The sequence below is a fragment of the Rhodnius prolixus genome, unplaced genomic scaffold, assembly GCF_049639745.1.
Source record: "Rhodnius prolixus isolate KJV_2025 unplaced genomic scaffold, Rpr scaffold_13, whole genome shotgun sequence".
Lineage (NCBI taxonomy): Eukaryota > Metazoa > Arthropoda > Insecta > Hemiptera > Reduviidae > Rhodnius > Rhodnius prolixus.
In genome coordinates, this window is record NW_027411583.1 from 5419429 (window position 1) to 5440224 (window position 20796).

Here is a 20796-nt window from a genome sequence, read left to right on the forward strand (position 1 = left end):
CCTCAATAATAAAGCCAGCGTAAGATTGTACAAGATGGATCTACCTATTTTGAACAAGAAGGAACCGAAACCATAGGAAAAAGAGGAAACAATCTCATAATTTACATTCAATGAACCTATTTCTGTATTACAGCCTCAATATTAAAGCCAGCGTTAGATTGTACAGGTTGCGTCGATCTATTTTGAAAAGCAGAAGTAAAAAGAATTGGAAAATGCAGAAATAATCTCCTAATTTGCATACAATGAACCTATTTCTGTATTACAAACTCAATAATAAAGCCAGCGTAAGATTGTACAAGTTGGGTCTATCTATTTTGAACAAGAAGGAACCGAAACCATAGGAAAAAGAGGAAACAATCTCATAATTTACATACAATGAACCTATTTTTGTATTGCAGCCACAATATTAAAGCCAGCGTAAGATTGTACAGGTTTGGTCGATCTATTTTGAAAAGCAGAAGTAAAACAATTGGAAAATGCAGAAATAATCTCCTAAATTCCATAGAATGAAGCTAATTCTGTATCTGAGTCTCAATAAAAAGCCAGCGTTAGATTGTACGATACATGTTAGGTCCATCAATTTTGAAGAACAAGTAACAGAAACCATAGGAAAATGCTGAAAATAACTCCTAAATTACACAAAATGAAGCTATTTCTTTATCAGAGCCTCAATAATAATGCCAGCGTTAGATTGTACATGTTAGGTCCATCTATTTTGAACAACAAGTAACCGAAATCATAGGAAAAAGAGGAAACAATCTCCTAATTTACATACAATGAACCTATTTCTGTATTACAGCCTCAATAATAAAGTCAGCGTAAGATTGTACAGGTTGGGTCCTTCTATTTTGAAATACAGATGTAGTAGAAGCTTTTGGAAAATGTGGATATAGTCTTATAATTTCTGTGATAGGCTGCTGTTTTTGTATTTGTCATTCAATAATAATGGTAATGGTAGAACATACTAGTACATGTTGGGTCGATCTATTTTGAATAGCCAGAATTAAAAAGTTTGGATAAAGTGGAATCTTTTATCTTTATGGAATATAATAAATAACGATAGATGCATAAAATAATTTCAATTGTTCAGTGTAGGTTAGAAAAGTGTTGTGCTCATGATTCAGAAGAATGTATAGACTTGAGTTTAATAAATAACGGGTATTGTGGAGGATTAAATAAGTTCTGAATTTGAAAATTGTTTTATCTTCTGTTGGTGCTTAAGAGGAGCATAAAATTTGATCTTTCTTCCATTTTTAGTTCTGGGTACCTGCTCATACCAGACTAATTTAATGGAAACCATTTTTCCGGTGTTTGGGATACTTCAAACTGAACATTTCCAGTAAAACATTAAAATCTAAAATCTACATGTTTAGCAACCTACTCTTCTCTTGTTTGACTAAAGGCCTTCCAACATCTGATGTTACTGCCGGTTTCTTATTTGGTGGAACGTGTAGAAGATCGTTCCAAGTTCCTACAGGAATCTCACTATGATTATTCCTCTTGTTTGATAGAAAAATATTAATATGAAAACTAAACGCCAGAGGAATAAATACGAACTTGTTCATTCCACTAATTCAACCATCATGCATTTATTTTATTATCTGTATTTAACTTTATACAAAGCATTACAAAGGAGTTCACAGTATACAATAATTAGACTTTAAAATTAAAATAAATTTCTAAAATATAGTAAAAAATAGAAAATAACAAAAATTTATATTTAAAATACATAGTATGAAAAGAACAATAAACAATGAAACTAAAAAGGAAACGAGGCATTATAGAAAGAGAAAAAAAAAACATTTTAAAAATAGAGAACTAGAATACTGTCAGAGTCAAAACAACAATCAAAGTTAAACATTTACAATAATAATAAAGAAAAAGAACAAGATATTCAAAAGATAAGCTACAAGGCAAAGCTATAAATATTAAAGTTATAACAGTGCTATCAGATCATAATAATAATATTTGTGCTAAATTCAATCATATTTTAAATGAATATTTTGAAGTGTCTTCTTTAAGAAGACCTATTAAACTTCCATCAAATAATGTTACAGGCCAATTTGACTCAATAAGATTCAAATAAAGAACTATTAATAAAAAAATGAAAAAGATCATGTTTCGAATTTAGACTACAATATTGGCATATAATTAACATATGCTTCGTATCCCAATAGCAGTTAATTTTATCTAAAGAAAAAGAAATTTATCTGACTAAGAATTAGGTAAGGTATCTTGCCAAAAATGACACCACTTTCTTAATCTATGCCTCAAAAATTCAAGGAAAAATGGTAATTTAACTAAAGTTTGTGAATCTGTAAAAGGAAGCTGATTTGTATTAAGGAGATCTCAGCGAAATTTCAGTGTTCACCAATGAATCACAAACAGAACCATTGTTACAAATATTCAAAATATTGGGCTTAAACTTTAAATCCTGTCCAAATTATATAGTTGCCATTTCTGGCCAATTAAGACTTCCTAAAAGAAATTAAGATGCACTTTCTTAAAAAGAGGAATACCTTTTAAGTGAAAAAGAAGTATAAGTCAGTTTATTAATGAATTTAATCAAAATAAAAGACTGAAATGTATTTCCAAAAAGTATTTAAGCAGTTTTTAAAGAGCTGGCAATGAATGCCAAGCAGAGAGCGAGAGAAAGGAGAGAAGAGAATTGCGAGCCAGCGCCCCCTAACAGTGAAGGTGAGACAACAGTGAAGGTGAGACAACAGTGAAGGTGAGACATCTAATTTAAGATGCTCTCCACCAAGAGTTCATATCGTGTGACTGCTAATCATTGTATTCGGTGGAACCATTAAAAATTAAGAAGTATAATAATTTTTATGTTCATTAGAAAGTTAATAACAAATGTTCCATTTCGGATATTATAAGACTTAGAGGAGAAGTTATCCTTTCAATCGTTCTGACAGACAAATCAAAAATATTTTGAAATCTGAACTTTAATCACGCCGAGATGGCCATTCAAAATAGTAGTGTCTTTAGTAAAATATGTCAAGCTAGTTGAGTTGCCGCGGAAGACAAAATTATCTGCTAATACCATTGTCAATGACAGGGCATGGAAACAAAAAGTTGCTCTTCAGGTGTACTTATGGTTGGAATACCCGAAGAACTTCCCAGAAAATATTTAAAAAAATACCCTTTCCCACTTTTCTAAAAATCCACTACATCTAAAAGGAATAAATAAGAAGAAACTACCCTTTAAAAAAAGGATGAAGAATCATTTGCATTTATAAGCATCAATTGCATTTTTGAATAAGCGAATAAATAATTGAAAGATCAACATCTCCGCAAGATCAGATAGAATAATCCCTAGATTTTTAACAACAGTCATCAGCAATTACATTCCTTGCTGGCATAAAGTACAAATATTTTCAAATCTGAAACTTTTTTTGTTTTTATATCTGCAGGAAAATCAATCTTAACGGTTAAATACTTTGCCAATATCCCAGAGTTTTCTTAAAGGCTCATGGTTGGTCAAATGTCTGGTCACTGTTCACAATCTCCTTACTTCCTCAAACGTATCTTCAGCTTAGAGATGTACTATCTTCTCATCCCCTCTGTTGAAGAGGTGATAACTCGACATTAGCCTCTTAATCAGCAGATGTAGATTATCTAATTACCAAATAAACATGTTAGATAGTGCAGTTTAAAAACAATGCAGTAATTTTATTCAACCAATCGAATTATTTGGGGGCTAAAAATTGTCTTTTCATGTCCAGAATTGGGTCTTTTTTAACAAGAAAACTTAGATGTAATTAAGACATTAAATGAAATCATTTTTTTTTTTTTTTTTTTTTTTGCGCATCAACATCTGAGGTCATTAGTGTGAAATCATTTAGTTTGTCACTATTGATCTTTAACATAAGTTTTTTTAAATCTATCTGGGAAGCGATGTAACAGTTGAAACACATTTAAATAGATGTATGAAACACCTCTAAAGGTATTGTAAGTGGGACAAGAGAAACGGAAAGTGATATGAGTCATCCAACCATTAAGTGTTGAACAATTTAAGTCTTTATCGAGTATAGAAGTGGTATCTACTAAGATTATATTATTAAAAAAACCTAATCTGATTCTCACAAAACTTAAGAGAGCTACAAAGCAGGTATTGGATATCAGAATCGATTTCGCCACTACTCTGAATATTTTCTTAGGATTTAATCAGTTCTCTCTTAATTGCACTAAAATTGTTAAGCCCTCTGCAGGACAAAAACTCTTAAAGTATTCTAGATTATGTAAGAAAACTAGTTGAAGGTCATATTAATTAACACTAAAAGTAATCGCCTTTTTTTTTTTTCTGGCGGGGCTTAATGTCCAACTACCAATTAGGTGTCGTGGACAGGAGCGGAAGCTCGTACTTACACTATAAGCAATTTTTTTCAAAACAAATAAAAAGTACGCAAGATTCGAACTGGGGATTCCCCACTTACAAGACCACGCTCTTGAACTGTAGACCAACACCCGCCCCTTCGAAATTTTTTACTTTAATTTAATCAGTCAGATCACATTCTGGTAAATAAATTCATGTTAACTTGAAATGTACCAGTTTTAACTATATCCATAGTGTATATGTGAAACCGTTTGGTCCTTTTGAAGCCATAGGGAAATTGAATTTACACGATGAACTTAACGTGTTATCTGCTCATTGTTGAGCACATACACGATTTGTTTTCAATCTTTGAACTGATTACCTAAATTACCAAGATATTTTCTCTTTTTAATTGTCTAAATGTGCCAGACTTGATTACAAATCTACTACTACAGAATCTAGCGAGATTTACGGTGACATAGGTATGCTTGACACCACACTCATTATCTAAACATAAGTTCTTTCATTTAGAGATTTAGACAATTAAAAGACTAATTTTTTTTTTTTTGAACTTAAGAATATTGCATCATAATTAGAAAAAAAAATATGTTACTTCGAAATTTAAACTGAAATAATCTCCAGCTGTAGAGTTATGACCAGCATATACCAAAAAGCAGTATGTGATGTGAGACCATCTGCGCTCCAAGATGTGAAGAAACAATAAAAAAACCTCTCCAGCATCCATTTTGCACGTCATCACCCCTCAATCAGCTGACCAAATTCCTATTTTAATAAATATGTATAAAAATTGTGCAAAAAGACTACAGAATTAGGATCCAATATTCTCTAGAATAAAATAAAAAAATTAAAAAATAAATATTAAATATTCTTAATATATTTTTTTATGATTCATTTTAGTTCTTATAAAATTAAAATGTCAATTTATTTTCAGAATTAATGTTTAATTAATTAATGCAATTTAAAAAGCCAAAGTTCTGTAACATTTCTGCTGACTTCTTCTTTGTTAGTTTCCGTTTTCGATAAAGTTCTTCTAGATGAGATGGGTTTGCTGTAAATTAGACTTTTTAATAAACTTCATTTTATCATGTATAGATAAATATAATTAATTTTATGCCCATTATTGATTATTGTAATTGCTGGAATATTCTTATTAAGAGTTAAGAAAGTTTGTGCCCATATCCTAACAATACTATTAAGAACTTGTATTTCTTTTCACTTAACTGAACTGAGGCAATAGTCGTTAGAAGCAGGACTCCTAGTTTTTCCTGAAGTCGTCTCCTTCTTCGGCTTTACATGCTCACTCCTAAGCCACAAGATCTTCCTTTAAGTAGTGGTCACCTTGTTGATACCTTCCGGGTTATTCAGCTAGCAGCACTCTTGTGAACCTCTCCAACGGCGCTCTCTACACGTCCAAATCCAAACATCTGGCCAACTGCTTTGCCAAATAATTGTTTCCCAATCCTAAACAAAAGTGTAAGTATTATTTTTCTGGGCAATACAGGAACGATGTGAGGTTTTCTTGCACTACATACATATAGCTTCCTTAACTTATTTTGAATTACAAGAATGGAAATATTATTCTTATGTAGGTAACTTGAGAAATAAATATTGTACAACTAAGTAAGGACAAAAAAATTTATTGTAATAAATATGCAAGCATAAATGTAATTTAAAGCTCATTCCTAAACAATTACTGAAGGATATTTGCTTTTCTCACAGCTTAAGCTTTGGAAGAATCCATGGTTTAACCAAAAAACTGAATCCTAATAGTCCAATGATCTGGGCTGCTAAGTAGTAGTATTTACTGTTCAGTAGCAAAACCCAAAAAGCCAATCTTCATCAGGTCTGGCAAACCAATCCCAAGATGTGTTAATAGTCCAAAAGCAAATTTCTAGTAACAGAATTCCATTTTCGGAGCTAATAGGAGCAAAATAGCTCCCATTGCTTTAACCAAAATTCATCAACAATTTCAAATAATATTTTATTTTAAAAAACTAGTAAGCATTTTAAATTTCTCACTTTTGTTTTCATCAGGTGAGCAGCATCAGTTGACTAACAAGAAACTGTCTCTGAAGCTCATAGATCTGGCTTGTAAAAAGAACTCCACTGTCCTGAAGTCCTACAGTAAGCTCGAAGGGCCAATCTCCATGGCTGGGTTGAACTAGTTCCAAAGTAATGGTATCTTAGCTAAGACAGGGTCCTTCTCTACAATTGGATCTCACCATTCCAAGATACTGTATCCAAAGCAGGGTCCAAAAGCCAGCTACTAGCACAACAGACTTGCATTTGTGAAGCTAACAGAAACAGAAACCCGTTGCTCTAATAGAAATTAACCAATGATATTGAATAGAAATTAATTTCAATTAAATCAAAGACAATTTTAAAGTTCTCACTCCTCATTCTGTTGAAAAAAAAGAAGAAGCTACCTCAATAGTGCGTAGATATCGGCCCTTTTGTGTACTCTAAAAGACAGCTTCAGGTCAAGTGATAAACCAATTGCCAGTTAACTTCTTTCTGAGCAGATCGATGTTACACAGGATCATTCTTCACAGCTTGAGGTAATAATTCCAGGCTATGGCCTTACCGAGCTGAGTCTGTGCTCCAAAAGTCAGCTGCTGGAAATTAAACTACTTTTTCTTTTGCAGCTATTAAGAACAAAATTTTTTCTTGACACATACTGCACCAAAGTGCAAGGGGCACTTTACAAACTAAAAATTAACTTAAAATCAGTTTTTTTTTTTAAAAAAATTCACAATTTAGGGCATGCATTTCTCAATGATTTTAGGAATATATACTATTATAAAACTATATCCAAAAATGAATATCTTTATCTTTACTTAACGAAATTGTTGTTCCAAAAATTTAGAAACCAATTAGCTGTGATGAAATAGCAGTTTTTCCATTGAAACGTCAATCAGCCAATCTCCAGATATTCTTTAAACAAATAAACAAAATTGAATTTTTAATTGATAATAATTAATTATATTCAAAGTTTCATTCAATTTACGTTTTACTGTTAATTTAAATTTTCACAAATAGAATTTTCAGTGGAATTACACTTTACTAAATACAAATTTCTATCCCCTCCACTTTTTCTTAATTAAAAACAAAAATCTCCGAAATAACAAGAAATAATTATTAAAGAAAATAACAATTACATGAGTTACGTATCTTCATCTTGTAGGATGTTCAACTTTCATTTCAATATCTGTCTATATAAATGTTTGCATAGTAAAAAGCCAATGTCAAAAAATAAAATAAAAAATCTATCTGTTTATGTATCATATTAAATATATAATATATATTAAATTAATTTATCTTAGAAAAAAAAGAAGATTTTAATTTGCTCAGCCTCCATTTAATGTAACTTCGTAAAATTTCAAAATAAAGAAAATGAGACTAAGAATATATTGTGGTTTTCTTTTTCCAAAAAAAGAAAAAAAGAAGAGAGGGAAATAAGGTATTTACTTACGTAATAAAATTTAATAATTTCATTTTTTTATAATAATTATAAATAATAATTAGAATCTTCCTCCTATTTAGTTCAATCAATATTTTTATACTTTTAAATGAATAAATTTGATCCAATTTAAATAATAGCTGATCATTTCTTTCATCTTTAGAAAAAACTTATAATTTAAAATTCAGGGTTAGTTAAGGCAGCCATTTATTTTCACTTCGCTTGTACTTAAGAAAAAACACAGCCTTTATAAATCTATTACGTCACAAAATAAATCTGAAAGCTTCCTTTTCTTTACTAAATAATTCCTAATTAAAAGATCAATTCTGATTGGTCCACGTATCTATCTGATGTTCATCCACATAAAACTTCAACTTCAAATGGCAATACAAAAAAATAATCCCTGAATATTGAGTTTATTAATGCTTATTTTTTAAAAAAGACCATATTAAAAATTCTTTTTCATTTTTTTACAATAGAATATGTATAAATTTTCTAGTTTAAAAACAATTTTTTTTTAATTGAAGCTAAGACAAGAGGCTGTCGTAGCAAGTGCAAAGCCCCCTTCTCCTGCCTGCTCTGGACCTGTGAAGATCAGCCCTGCTGTAAGTCCTTTTTTCAAATTAATTAATAGGAAAAATTTCCCAATTCCCAGCTAATTTTACTTAAAACTTGTTTATTGTGTTATAAGCTTCAAAGTGATATATAATTTTCCATATTTTCCCATGGATTGATATTAGAAAAATGTGTTTAAAGAAAATTCAATTTGACTGAGAGAGAATCCAATATGGCCAGCCAAATGGAATTGAATTTCATTTTTTTTAAATTACTTTTTAAACTTGTTTTCACAACTACCAATCCCAAAAACTTTCTAAAAATGTTTAATCCATTCAATATTAACTATTTAAAATATTTTTTTTATTAATTTTCTTCTTTTATTTAAAAAAGTGAAAATCGGTCCTATTGCGCAATCATCCGTCAATTTTAATATTTTTCATTTTAATTTTTTTTGCCATTTTCTTTTGCAAATTCTTTAATGATCCAACTAAAAAATGTTAATACTTCACCTTTTTAATAATAATTTACTATAGTTAGCTGTATTAATTAATTTTGCCTTCAAAAAACTAAAATTGATCCCTCACGCTAATTCCCGTGATATAAAGAATTTTTTTTTTTCATTTTGTCTCACTAATTCTTTAATAATTCAACTAAAAAATGCTAATACTTCACCTTTTTATTAAAATTACATATTTTTTTAATTATTTTTATGATTTATTACAGAAAAAATAGAAGCAGGCTTAGAGAAGGGAAATTAATTAAGTTTTTCCAAGGTAGAAAAGCCCAAGGTAAGATGCAATAGAAAAAAATTATTTACTTTTTATGTATTTTTTTAAAATTTAAATTTTTTACAATATTTAATAGATTTCAGAATTTTTTTTTTGCAGTTTTTATTAATATTTAATTATAATTTCAGATGGGGGAATTTTTTCTATTGCAACACTTTGGTTAACTGATTCAACATGGAGAATATGATCCTGATTCATCCCACAAAAAAATATATCTTAACTGATTCAACATGGGGAATATGATCCTGATTCATCCCACAAAATAGTCACAAAAAAATATAACAAAGTAAGAGGAACAAAAACTATTTGATACATTTATGTTGTTTCTATTTTTTTTAAATATTTTTTTTTTATATTGCATTTTCAGAATTAAGTGTAGTTCTTTTTTTAGACCTTTAGATTGTCTGATAGTATTGCAATAATTGAAATTTTAGGTCTGTATAAATACAATGTTAGGATTGAAAACTTTAAATCCTAACTATTAAGGCCTAAAATAAGATCAATTTTGTAAACTTAAAACACAATAATTCTGAAAGCAGAAATATAAAGAAGAAAAAAAAAATAGAAATAATGAAATATATCTATCAATTAGTCTCCATTTGATGAGTCGCCAAGGATCTGAAAAAGAAGATTTTGTTTTTATTTCTTTATCCAATTGTTTCAAGAACAAATTTCCTTATTTTACAAAAAAAAAAAAAAAAATATATAAGTTTAAAAAAAAAAGAGTCATATATTTTCATTTTCGAATTGGAAAAATCAAAACTCGTACATTACCATCCCATTTTTTAAGCGGAAAGTTAAAAAAATTCTATAACTTTTGAACTGAAAACTGCTAGAAAGGCTGGAAACACTTGTGGTTGAAACGTTGGCAATAAAAAAATATATTTTTTTTACTGATCCTCAAGATTTTTAGTATTACTATGTACCTATTTTTTTGAAAATACATTTTGTGGTTCCTTGTCCACCCAACAGATTCCCAATGATAGCCTACATTCACACAGGATTATTCTGGGATAACGTGCTGATTATCCAGAGTAATCTAAACTGGCCCAGATGGTCAAAATCTCTGTCGTAGGCAAATAAATTTATTTTATGGAAAAAAAAAGAGTCTGATACGACCGGAACCATCAGAAATACTTGCTAAGAGTCTCAAACGATAAAACAGGAAGTTTATAGTGTTACTTTTGATTAAATAAATATTTAAAAAAAAAAAATACAAGTAAAAATTTTTTACTTTTTTTTCTTTACTAATTATACTTGAATTTGCTACATTTAAACCAACTTGGGACATCACCATACAGCTTAGATTTGTTTGCCCTTTTTTCTAGCAAAGTTAATTTCTTGGTCATATTTGTCTACAAATTATTTTATTTTTTTGAAATGAATAATCCACTTATTTTAAAATGCTTTTGCATAATATTCTTTTTAATTTTTTGTCACTTTTTAATGCATGGAGTTTTCTATTCTGTATTAATTTCCTACATGATAAGGTGCGTCCACTTATGAATGTATGACCAATGAAAACTAATGAAATAAAACTGGAATGCAGGGCCCTAGTGCGAATATCTTTCCCCATGAAGGAAAATCAATACAAATTTTTAAAAAAACTCCAAACATTATAAAGAAAGAAAAAAGAATACTTTACTATACAAAGGATTATTACCTAATAGAACAGAATGGGATTTTACCCCCAATAAGAAAAATTATATAGAAAAACAGCATTAAGAAAGTTAATTCTGCAAGATAAATGACGAATTAGGTGATTTTTGTTTTTTATCGACTTTTTATGAATATAGAAATTAATTGATTTAACAAAACAAAAATTAAGGATAACAAGAAAGGATGTCCTAAAATGAAAATCCTCCAACAAGCCCCCCTCCCTCTAGGGAAATAGGAAAAGCGAAGAACTTAGAAGAGACAGCTGCTGATGGAATGATGGAGCAATGCTGGTAAACTTAGAAGGGGTCCAATACCAAAAACCTCTTTATTCGATTAATTTGTTTAATTAAACCATTTTAAGTTTATAGAATTGAATTTAAGTAGATGACGCAAGTGCATTAGTATTAAAACTATTGATTTTTATTTCCCAATTTTTCTACGGAAGATAAAATTTTCAAATTTTCTTTAAAATAAATTCACGGGAAAAAAATTTGGAGTGAACACTCACATGAATTTCTCTTACGTCACAATTTACGTCATTAAATTATAGAAATATAAAAATATTTCTTTATTTTATATTTACATTTAAATCTGGCAGGTTATATGGTAACAGCGAATCAGAATCACTTCGAATTATTAATTCAAGGTTGATTTTATTTACAAAAAATTCGTGGGGGGCTGTGCCCCCACGCCCCCTAATCTATTTTTTATTTTTATGGGGGGCTTCGCCCCCACACCCTCTCCTGCCAACTGATCCACATACACAACTCTTAATTTGTAATTCACTCACATTATGAAAAACAAAAGAAAAGTGGCCTACCTTATTAGTGCAATCCCTATCCTTCTGTTTGTACCCTTTATTCACTCCCTCAAATAATCTCATGTGATCGCCCGTGGAAGAATGACTCCTTTACATTCTTATCTCACTTCGGATATACATATCTATTACTAATTAAACGAACACCCATTCAAAATGATAAAACTTTCATCTCCCCCTTAAAGAGAAACTGTAAATTCAAAACTCTAATCTTTTATGAAGTTTAAAAAAAAAGGCACCTAGAGTTACACACGGGACACTAGCGGGAACTGACAATACGTTGAAAAGGAAGCACTATGCAGTAAGTGTACTGCGCATGCGTGCTAAACATAAATACGTAAGAAATTCAAAAAAATTATACACAGCAAAATTAGCGGGAAGTTGAGAAATTTAAAAAGAATATATTGAACATTGGCGGGAAGTAGTTTAAAAAGTGAACAGTAACTACTGTACTGCACATGCACTAAAAATAAACAGTCCACACCTCCGGGTAACTATTCTTGACATTAGTCCTCACCAGTGTCACACTAGAATAAAAGACCACTCCCAACACTTTGGACAGTAAAAAGACTGAATTCCACCAATAATGTTAATAATCACAATATACAAAGGGAATAATTTTTAAAAAAATAACATAGAATTTAAAATCAACATTTCAACAATCTTTCATCATTTTGATATGGACTTCACAATTCACCAGCGACGTAAAAAGTCAGAAAAGTAACTGCGCAAACAATATCCCCACTCCAGTGATAAAGTGTTTAGTCGTATGCCATTGGTCAAAAACATGTTTATTTCTACTAGTGATGGGCAGAACGAGTCCGTCTTTGGACTCGTTGGATTTGAATCAGTTCCAGGGTTGGAATCGATTCCAACAACTCGTTCACCGATTCCGGTCTCTGTACTTACCCTATGCATTAGTAAAAATGTCACGCAATTTATTAAAAAATATCATTAAATGTTAGCTTTCCCAGTTAATAACAAAACTATATTTCTTTAACACACATTGAGTACTATCCCTAATTTCCAATTGCACTGATAAATATAAAATTAACAACGTAACACAAAAATTAACATAAAAATAGACTAGTCAATTATAAAAATTAAAGCAATGCTGTTTAGTCATTATCTAGCTTGACCACTGGAAGACTGGAGTTAACGTGCTTCAAGAGGATCCAAGGTAGAGAAACGGAAATGGGTAGGAAATTATTCCCATAAAAAAAATTCTAACCCTTCAAGCAAAATGATAATTACTCATAAATAAAGAAATATTTATTTACTAGGACTTGTATATCAAGCTTTAAAAATATTATCTTACGAAAAGAAAAAGCTGTGTGCTTAATCTTTAACATAGCGCTGGACACTCTTATTCTTATCTTCATTGGGTAAGTTTAACCGTGTACATAACCGTGAGACAGTCAAAGTAACACTGAGCCAAAATTTAGTATTACCTAATTGGTTTACTTACTGCAGTATCCCTCCCACTCTATCACCAATTTCACAAACATTCATGGATTGGAAATAATTTTTAGTTAAATATTCGTTTTATTTGAATACAAAAAACATTATAACGCTTTCTTAAGATGATTTTAATTTTTAAAATTTGTTTTTGTCCATTACTCTTATATAATACGAAGAATTTCAAATAAAATATAATATACAAACACAATGATCTAGTATGCAGGTGGAGTCAGTCCTCGTTACCATAGCAATGGAACCGTTAAACAACTCCGGTTCCAGCTCCAGCAATTTCTATTGGCTAGATTCAGTGAACGAAAAAATGGAACGAGTCCGGTTTCAAAAGGATTTAAATCACTCCGGATTCGACTCCACCAACTCCAGTGGATTTAACCAATGAAAATGCTAGAGCTGGGCCGGAGTCGTTTAACGGTTCCGTTGTCATGGAAACTACGACTGACTCCACCTGCACACTAGATCATTCTGTGTTTGTATATTATATTTTATTTGAAATTCTTCGTATTTTATAAGAGTAATGGACAAAAACAAATTTTAAAAATTCAAATCATCTTAAGAAAGCGTTATAATGTTTTTTGTATTCCAATGAAACGAATATTTAACTAAAAAATATTTTCAATCGATGAATGTTTGTGAAATAGGTGATAGAGTGGGAGGGATACTACACTAAGTAAACCAGTTAGGTAATACTAAATTTTGGCCCAGTTTTACTTTGACCGTCTAGCTGACATGTACACGTTCAAGCTTACGCCAATGAAGATGAGAGTAAGAGTGTCCAGCGCTAAGTTTAAGATTAAGCACACAGCTTTTTCTTTTTGTAAAACAATAAGATAATATTTTAAAAGCTTGATATTCAATTCTTAGTTAATAAATATTATGAGTAATTATAATTTTGAAGGGTTAGAATTTTTATGGAATAATTTCCTACCCATTTCCGTTTCTCTACCTTGAATACTCTTGAAGTAAGTTAACTCCAGTCTTCTAGTGGTCAAGCTAGATAATGACAAAACTGCATTGCTTTAATTTATATTTGACTAGCCTATTTTTGTGTTAATATTTGTATTACGTTGTTAATTTTATATTTATCAGAGCAATTGGAAATTAGGGATAGTACTCAATGTGTGTTAAAGAAATATAGTTTTGTTATTAACTGGGAAAGCTAACATTTAATGATATAATAATATAATAAATTGCGTGACATTTGTTCTTATGTTTAATCGTTCCAAACCTTCTGCTGCCTCATTTTCATTTTTATTTGCCTAAATTTTTTGGGGCGGGGCGGAATCACTTTTTTTAAAAATAGGGATTTGAATCAACTCGTTCCACCATCGGACTCGTTCCAATGGAACGAGTCCGCTCAAATAGCCCATCACTAATTTCTACATCTTTTAGCCTAAGTCCTTCTTAATAATCCATCAAATTAATAACATCCTTTCTGTTAGTAATAAGAAACAAGGGAAATGCAGACTTTGTAATAAAAATAAGAAAATACATACAATCTGCTGGTGTAATTCAACCTTTTAACTTTCCTGTGATTAATTTTGGAAAATACCTCTAACTGTAAAGTTATAATTTACATACATTCAGATCAATATCTTTATTTTATTTTATTTATTTTTTAACCTTTTATTGAAATTTACAACTGCAACAATTGTTGCAAGTATATTTGGTACATGATAGCACTTTGTCAGAATTATTATCGCGAACATTTATCTTTACTGCTATCATGATGAGAGTAGATCGCGAGGCCATCTTCTCTTCAATTTCCTTGGAGGATTACCAGGTAAAGGCGGAAATGGATAGGTGGATCGGTTTAAAAGATTTTAGGATGAGCTGCTGTTGAGTAATGAAATTCTGAAAAAACGGAGTTTTCTTCAGATCTTTGAGTGATATAGGGATTTTGAGGTCATTATGGCTTTGTGTGGTTAGATACATACAATGGTATTTTTTGAATGTCAGTAACTGGTTGCTTTGAGAATTGGAACATTTAGTCGATCACCATACCTATAATGCCGTTTTACCAAAAATAGGGCGGGGTTAAAAAGGTAGATATAAGACTTTTCTTATTCAGGTTGAGGGTGATGGGTAGTTTCTTGCCTTTTCAGTGTTGTATGGGGGGGGGGAGGTATTCCAGGACAACCATTTTGTCTAGCAACAGTCCAAGGTAGCGTATTAAAACTGTCCGGTAGGACAGTTGTATAAGGGTTGATCGTCAAAAACTGCACGAAAAGGAGTAACGTTAAAAAACACCCAACTTTGACAATTTTTTTCTCTTTTTCTATAAAAGATAAAATTCCCAAATTTTCTTTAAAATATAGGGCAAACCCTCCTTTATAACTGTAATTTTTTTGCAACCACCCAGACCTAATAGATTTCGAGAAAAAAGTTGCCGAAAATGAGCAAAAACGGCATTTTCAGAAATTGTTGTTGTTCTTCTTCTTGTTGTTGTTGTTGTTGTTGTTACCTTTTTTGTAAACTACGTAGCGCCTAAACGCGTGAACCGATTTTCATGAATGAGGTGACATTCGATTCGGAATTTTATGTAGATGTGCCTTTTGGGGGTCTCGACGCTGTACACCGAATGGGAGAGGAGTTAGCCCCCTTTATGTAAGGCCCCCTTCAAAATTATTATTACTAATTACTCTGTAAATCTTAGCCCGATTTTGATAAAATTTGGTAGGATGATGGGGTTAGGGCTCCCCTATGTAACATTAAAGCGACGATCTGCTCTTACACTAGTTAAGGGGAAGTATAGCAATCGTTTCAAATTATCGACAGGTGAACTGATTTTCATGAATGAAGTGTCATTCGAATCAAAATTTTGTACAGATTTGCACTTTAAAAGTCTCGTCGCTATGCCTCATATGGAGGGGAGTTTGCCCCACCCAAGTAAGGCCGTTTCTAAAACTATTATTACCAATATTTCTATAACGCTTTGTCCGATTTTGATAAAATTTAGCACGAAGAAGTGAATGAAGCTCCTCTACATGGCTGTGAAGTGCCATCATGCTCTTACACCTACTAAGAGGAAGTACTGCAATCGTTAAAATTATCAATGGGTGAACCTATTTACATTAATAAATTGTCGTTCGATTCAAAATCTTTGCCTCTTTGCCTTTTAGGGAGAAGTACTGTAATCGCCCGTTTATTTTTCTTACTCCTCTTAAAAGGAAGTTCTGAAATCGCAGTTTAAATTTGCTTTTTACGTACAAATACCTTCCTATTTTATATAAAAAGGCATTCTCAAAAAAGTTGTTATTGAGGATGGTTTGGGGACCGCAACTATAATCATTCTTAAAAAAATCTCTCCAGTGGTAGTTACGGTTCCTACTTAACACCTTATCAGGTTATAATGATAGAATTGCTTATTCCAAATTTAAAAAAAACAGTAAAGCAGATATGTAACTTAGCAAAATAGACAAAAATGAAAATCTATCCAAAAGGTACAAAAATCTCCTTAACAAAAACTTACAGTTTAAAAAGTTAAGTATAAGGGTTGATTAAACCCCAAAAGGTACACAAATCAGCAAGTACCCAACATTTCATTCAAGCTTAGTTGATATAATTTAAGTAATTTTGCTGCATTAACTTTTCCTTCACATTTTTTAGAATTTATTATCGTAGATGTCACAGACCCTTATGCTGGCCATTTTCATCTACAAAATATTTGTTCAAGTAGCACTGTAGTTGGTATGAGAATTGGCTGATGAAGATGGGGGAACTTTCAGTTGAATAATTTTTGGCGCATTTCTTTTCACGTCATTTTTATGAAGGATTGGTGGTACAGTCTTGTTCCTTTCAGAATCTAGGTAATGATAAATATATTTTAAAGTTTTAATGCATAAGTTTGAAATTCAAGGAACACGGTATGAAAAAGTTAAAGGAGTGTTTGCACTAAAATTTTTATTTCGCAAATACAGCTCAATATTTTGTTTCATATTGCAATTGTTTCTAATATTGGATATCGATTTATTTACTGGGAATTTGAAGGATTTCTCTCTCTGGAAAAAAATGCATTTTCTCTCAGTGTGGGTGTGTTTTTCTCTTACTTATGGTAAGAGAAAGTAATTCTGGGTTTCTCTCTTTCATGATAGACGTTGTGACAAGAATTTTAGAATAATACAACATTGGGTTGAAAGGTCACCCAGCAATTCCTTCCGCTAGATATCTGCGTCACCCTCCACATTAGCTCTTTCCACTTTTCTTCTTCAGATTCGTCATTAGTCTTTTTCTTTTTTATCACGATTTTTCCAATTTAATTTATCGAGTATACCTTTAGTTCACAATCTTCTTTATTATTATTCATTAGATAATCATTTTCTTTTACTTGAAAGTTTTATTGGGGGCCCAAACATCTCCTTCGCCCTAAAAAAAAAAGGCCCTTAATAGAGTAATCCTGTAATAGCAAATTCTTATTGTCACACCCGCTTTGGTAATTATTATTATTGAAACAGGTGGCAGGTGCGCTTTCTTTGAGGTTGTAAAGAAATAATTGGTTATTAGTGCGTTAAGTACGATTATTTTGTGATTTCTAGCAAATTGATTCTTTATTATGTTGCAGTTAATGTTAATTTATAAATTTTTATCGATTCTGGAGCGATAGTATAGTTAGTTTTAAGCCCAAACATTGGTATATCACAAATTTAAGAATGATAAATAAGTAATTAATCTTTTCCTGAAAATAACTTTTTGAGATCCCTTTTTAGATTTCCTTTTTTGTAAGAATACTTTCAATCACCAGTAACTTCTATATATAGAAGATACTTACTATAGTAAGTATTTCTTTCATGTTAATCTTTCTCTAATTATGAGTACATTAACTTTGTATGTTGGTAATCACATGAGCAATGTTGGTAAATGTAAATACAATATAATTATATCTATTGTATACAAAAATTATTATTATTGACAGAACCACAGTAAATTTAAACAATTAATATTATTGTGCAGTATTTACGGAAAAGTAATAAAAGTTTGTTTCTGTTACAGGAGTGCGGGAACGTTAAAATTCTCGGGAGTGCGGGAGTGTTAAAATCCCCGGGAGTGCTTTTAGCGGAAGTGGTTGATTACCCTTTATTAAAGTGGAGGAAATACATTTTAACTTGTGCGCTTAAAAATAAACAAATATTCTCCGGTTATTTTCAAAAGTCCGTCTCTAACAGCAAATACGTCAGTTTCATTTCCGTTAAAAACTTTTAAACTGTGTCCAGTGTCCAGTGTTGACGAGCTGCAGAAGACATCGATGGATATGCCCTGCAAGTGATTGGTGCGTATCCCAGCCGACAGCTAAATCAGGTAGGTTGGGGAATTAATTATGTGGTCCATATTTATGATTTTCAAATCTTTTAAGTGTCATTCTTTGGAATAACTCACCACTCCTGCGACAAATCTATCCTCAAAATAATAACTTTATCTACAATAATTATAGTTCCAATTATTTTGCTTGCATGAAAAAAAATGTCACTAGTCATTTTAAAAAAATAAACGGAATTATAATTATTTAAACATTTATATGGCCACTGTTAATATCCTTCTTCGGAACTTCTAGTCCAAGTTGAGCAGAGAAAGGTAAGACTATTAATTTCTATTTTTTTTTTTTTTTAATCTAATATTACTTCAAAATTAATGTTTAAATAATTTAATTATCTTTATACTTTAAGGAGGCGTTCTGCTATATCAGATGCCAAAGTGCAAACAAACACTTCGTGTTCGTATTCAACTTTGTTTATAATTTCTATTGTTGTGTTATTCATTCTGCTGTTGTTTCTTCAAATTGGTTCATTTGTCAGTTGCGACTTCCTTCTTTATACAGGTTCATATTGTCTCTCCTATTTCCTATTTATCGCTTGGTTAATTGTCCATTGCTTAAACGAGTCCAAGTTACCCCATAAATCTCATCTTCCCAAACGCGGTTCTACAGAAATAACGTATCCTGTATTCTGCCATTCCTGCTATTTGTCCATTACCTTACCCAAACCCCATCTAATCGTATTCCTTAACGGGTCCAAAGCTGGTTTTCTCCTTCCCCCTCTGAACATCGCAGGTAATGCATCTCCATTGCTAATGAGATTTGCTACTACGCTTGCTTAATAGAGGATGAAAACCAGTTGGAATACGATATTAAAGGCAGGATGGCATTTTGGGGGGCAAAAATCTGAGCTCTACCTCCACGAGGTGCCCCCCGGACAACCGCTCCCCGGAGCAGGCTAACAGAGCCAGTACCACTTCCATCAAGTATTCTGAGTGGACATTTCTTGAGAATGAAGGCTCAGGTTAGCAGTAGTCCAATACATTTCAGAGTATTCTGGCAGCTGCGTAAGTCTGACTGCTCACAACATTTCTGAGACACTATGGTACCAAAAGAAACCTTCACCCTTAATGAAGTAGCTAAGAATACTTTCCAGTAGTTAGATACCATTTACCATTTCTTGTCATCTTCTTAATGTCGTCCTCAACCCAAATATTTATTAGGATTGTGACAAAGTCTTTACGATTTAATTGTTTATTAAAGTAGTTGAAGTATTCAATTTCGGCAGCAATTCGAATTGGTTCCATCTGCAGTGATCTGTAAGATCTTCTAAGCAAAAATCGTATATAAGTTGAAGTAACTACGTGAGGATTAAGCTACATTCAGATATGGAAGATATCTGTAGCTCACTGTAAAACGTAATCATCACCTACTGCAATATTAAAATTATCTGTCTAGGGACCTGAGTGAATAGATAGATACTACTTAATCATTTTGCCGCCCGCATAATTGAATTCGCTGAACCATTGAGGATTAGATTTCTACACTAACCGTCAGTTAGGTTGAATTCCAAGACTTTAGATTGAAGCCACATTCTTATTCTCCCGCTAGAGTCCTGCCCACCCTGTTAAATACTTTATTGGAAGAATATCATTTTTTTCATAATTGAATGCTACTTCTATTTCTGAAAACCCATCTAACAGAAGCCCGCATGGAGCGATTGTTGCATGCAGTCGCTTGGGAAGTAGCGACCCCACGGGTACCACAGCTCAGTACACCATGCACCCAACACAACACTTATTTACTGCCACTATTACGCGTTTATATTCAATATTAGCGTATCACCAGCAAATTGATACAACTTTTTATTTATTGCGAGTTTAAATATTATTAGGGTGTCTCCAACAGGATGATACCACTCTCTATTTATAACAGCATTACGCGTTTAGATATAGTATTAGTTATTGTTAACGTATCACCAGCAAGTTGATACAACTTTTTATTTATTGTGAGTTTAGATATTATTAGGGTGTCTCCATCAGGATAATACCACTCTCTATTTATGCCAGCATTACGCGTTTAGACATAGTGTTAGTTATTGTTAGCGTATCACCAGTAGGTTCATACAACTTTTTATTTATTACGAGTTTAGATATTATTAGGGTGTCTCCATCAGGATAATACCACTCTCTGTTTATGCCAGCATTAAGCGTTTAGATATAGTGTTAGTTAATGTTAGTGTATCACCAGCAGGTTGATACAACTTTTTATTTATTGTGAGTTTAGATATTATTAGGGTGTCTCCATCAGTATGATACCACTTTCTATTTTTGCCAGCATTGCGCGTTTAGATATAGTGTTAGTTATTGTTAGCGTATCACCAGCAGGTTGATACAACTTTTTATTTATTGTGAGTTTAGATATTATTAGGGTGTCTCCATCAGG

The 20796-nt window shown here is 31.6% G+C and overlaps 3 long non-coding RNA genes across 7 annotated transcripts in view; 2 read left to right on the top strand and 1 right to left on the bottom strand.

Annotated features, from left to right (window-relative positions):
• Positions 1-20796, top strand: part of LOC141447998 (uncharacterized) — a 274234-nt gene that overhangs the window by 39827 nt on the left and 213611 nt on the right. The window lies entirely within an intron of this gene.
• Positions 1574-12367, bottom strand: LOC141447989 (uncharacterized). Of its 3 annotated transcripts, none has more exons than XR_012454753.1 (7): positions 11631-12367; positions 7183-7279; positions 6772-6957; positions 6365-6639; positions 5567-5806; positions 4938-5107; positions 1574-3627 (listed from the first exon to the last, which is right to left on the bottom strand). It is a non-coding gene; the product is annotated as an uncharacterized lncRNA (long non-coding RNA). The 3 variants fall into 3 exon arrangements; XR_012454750.1 differs by having other exon boundaries at positions 6772-6960; XR_012454752.1 differs by having other exon boundaries at positions 6772-6990.
• On the top strand, positions 8173-10366 carry LOC141447988 (uncharacterized). 3 transcript variants are annotated; one of them, XR_012454748.1, is made up of 4 exons: positions 8173-8410; positions 9087-9151; positions 9280-9437; positions 9519-10055. It is a non-coding gene; the product is annotated as an uncharacterized lncRNA (long non-coding RNA). The 3 variants fall into 3 exon arrangements; XR_012454749.1 differs by lacking the exon at positions 9519-10055 and adding an exon at positions 10124-10366 and having other exon boundaries at positions 8179-8410; XR_012454747.1 differs by having other exon boundaries at positions 8192-8410; positions 9280-10055.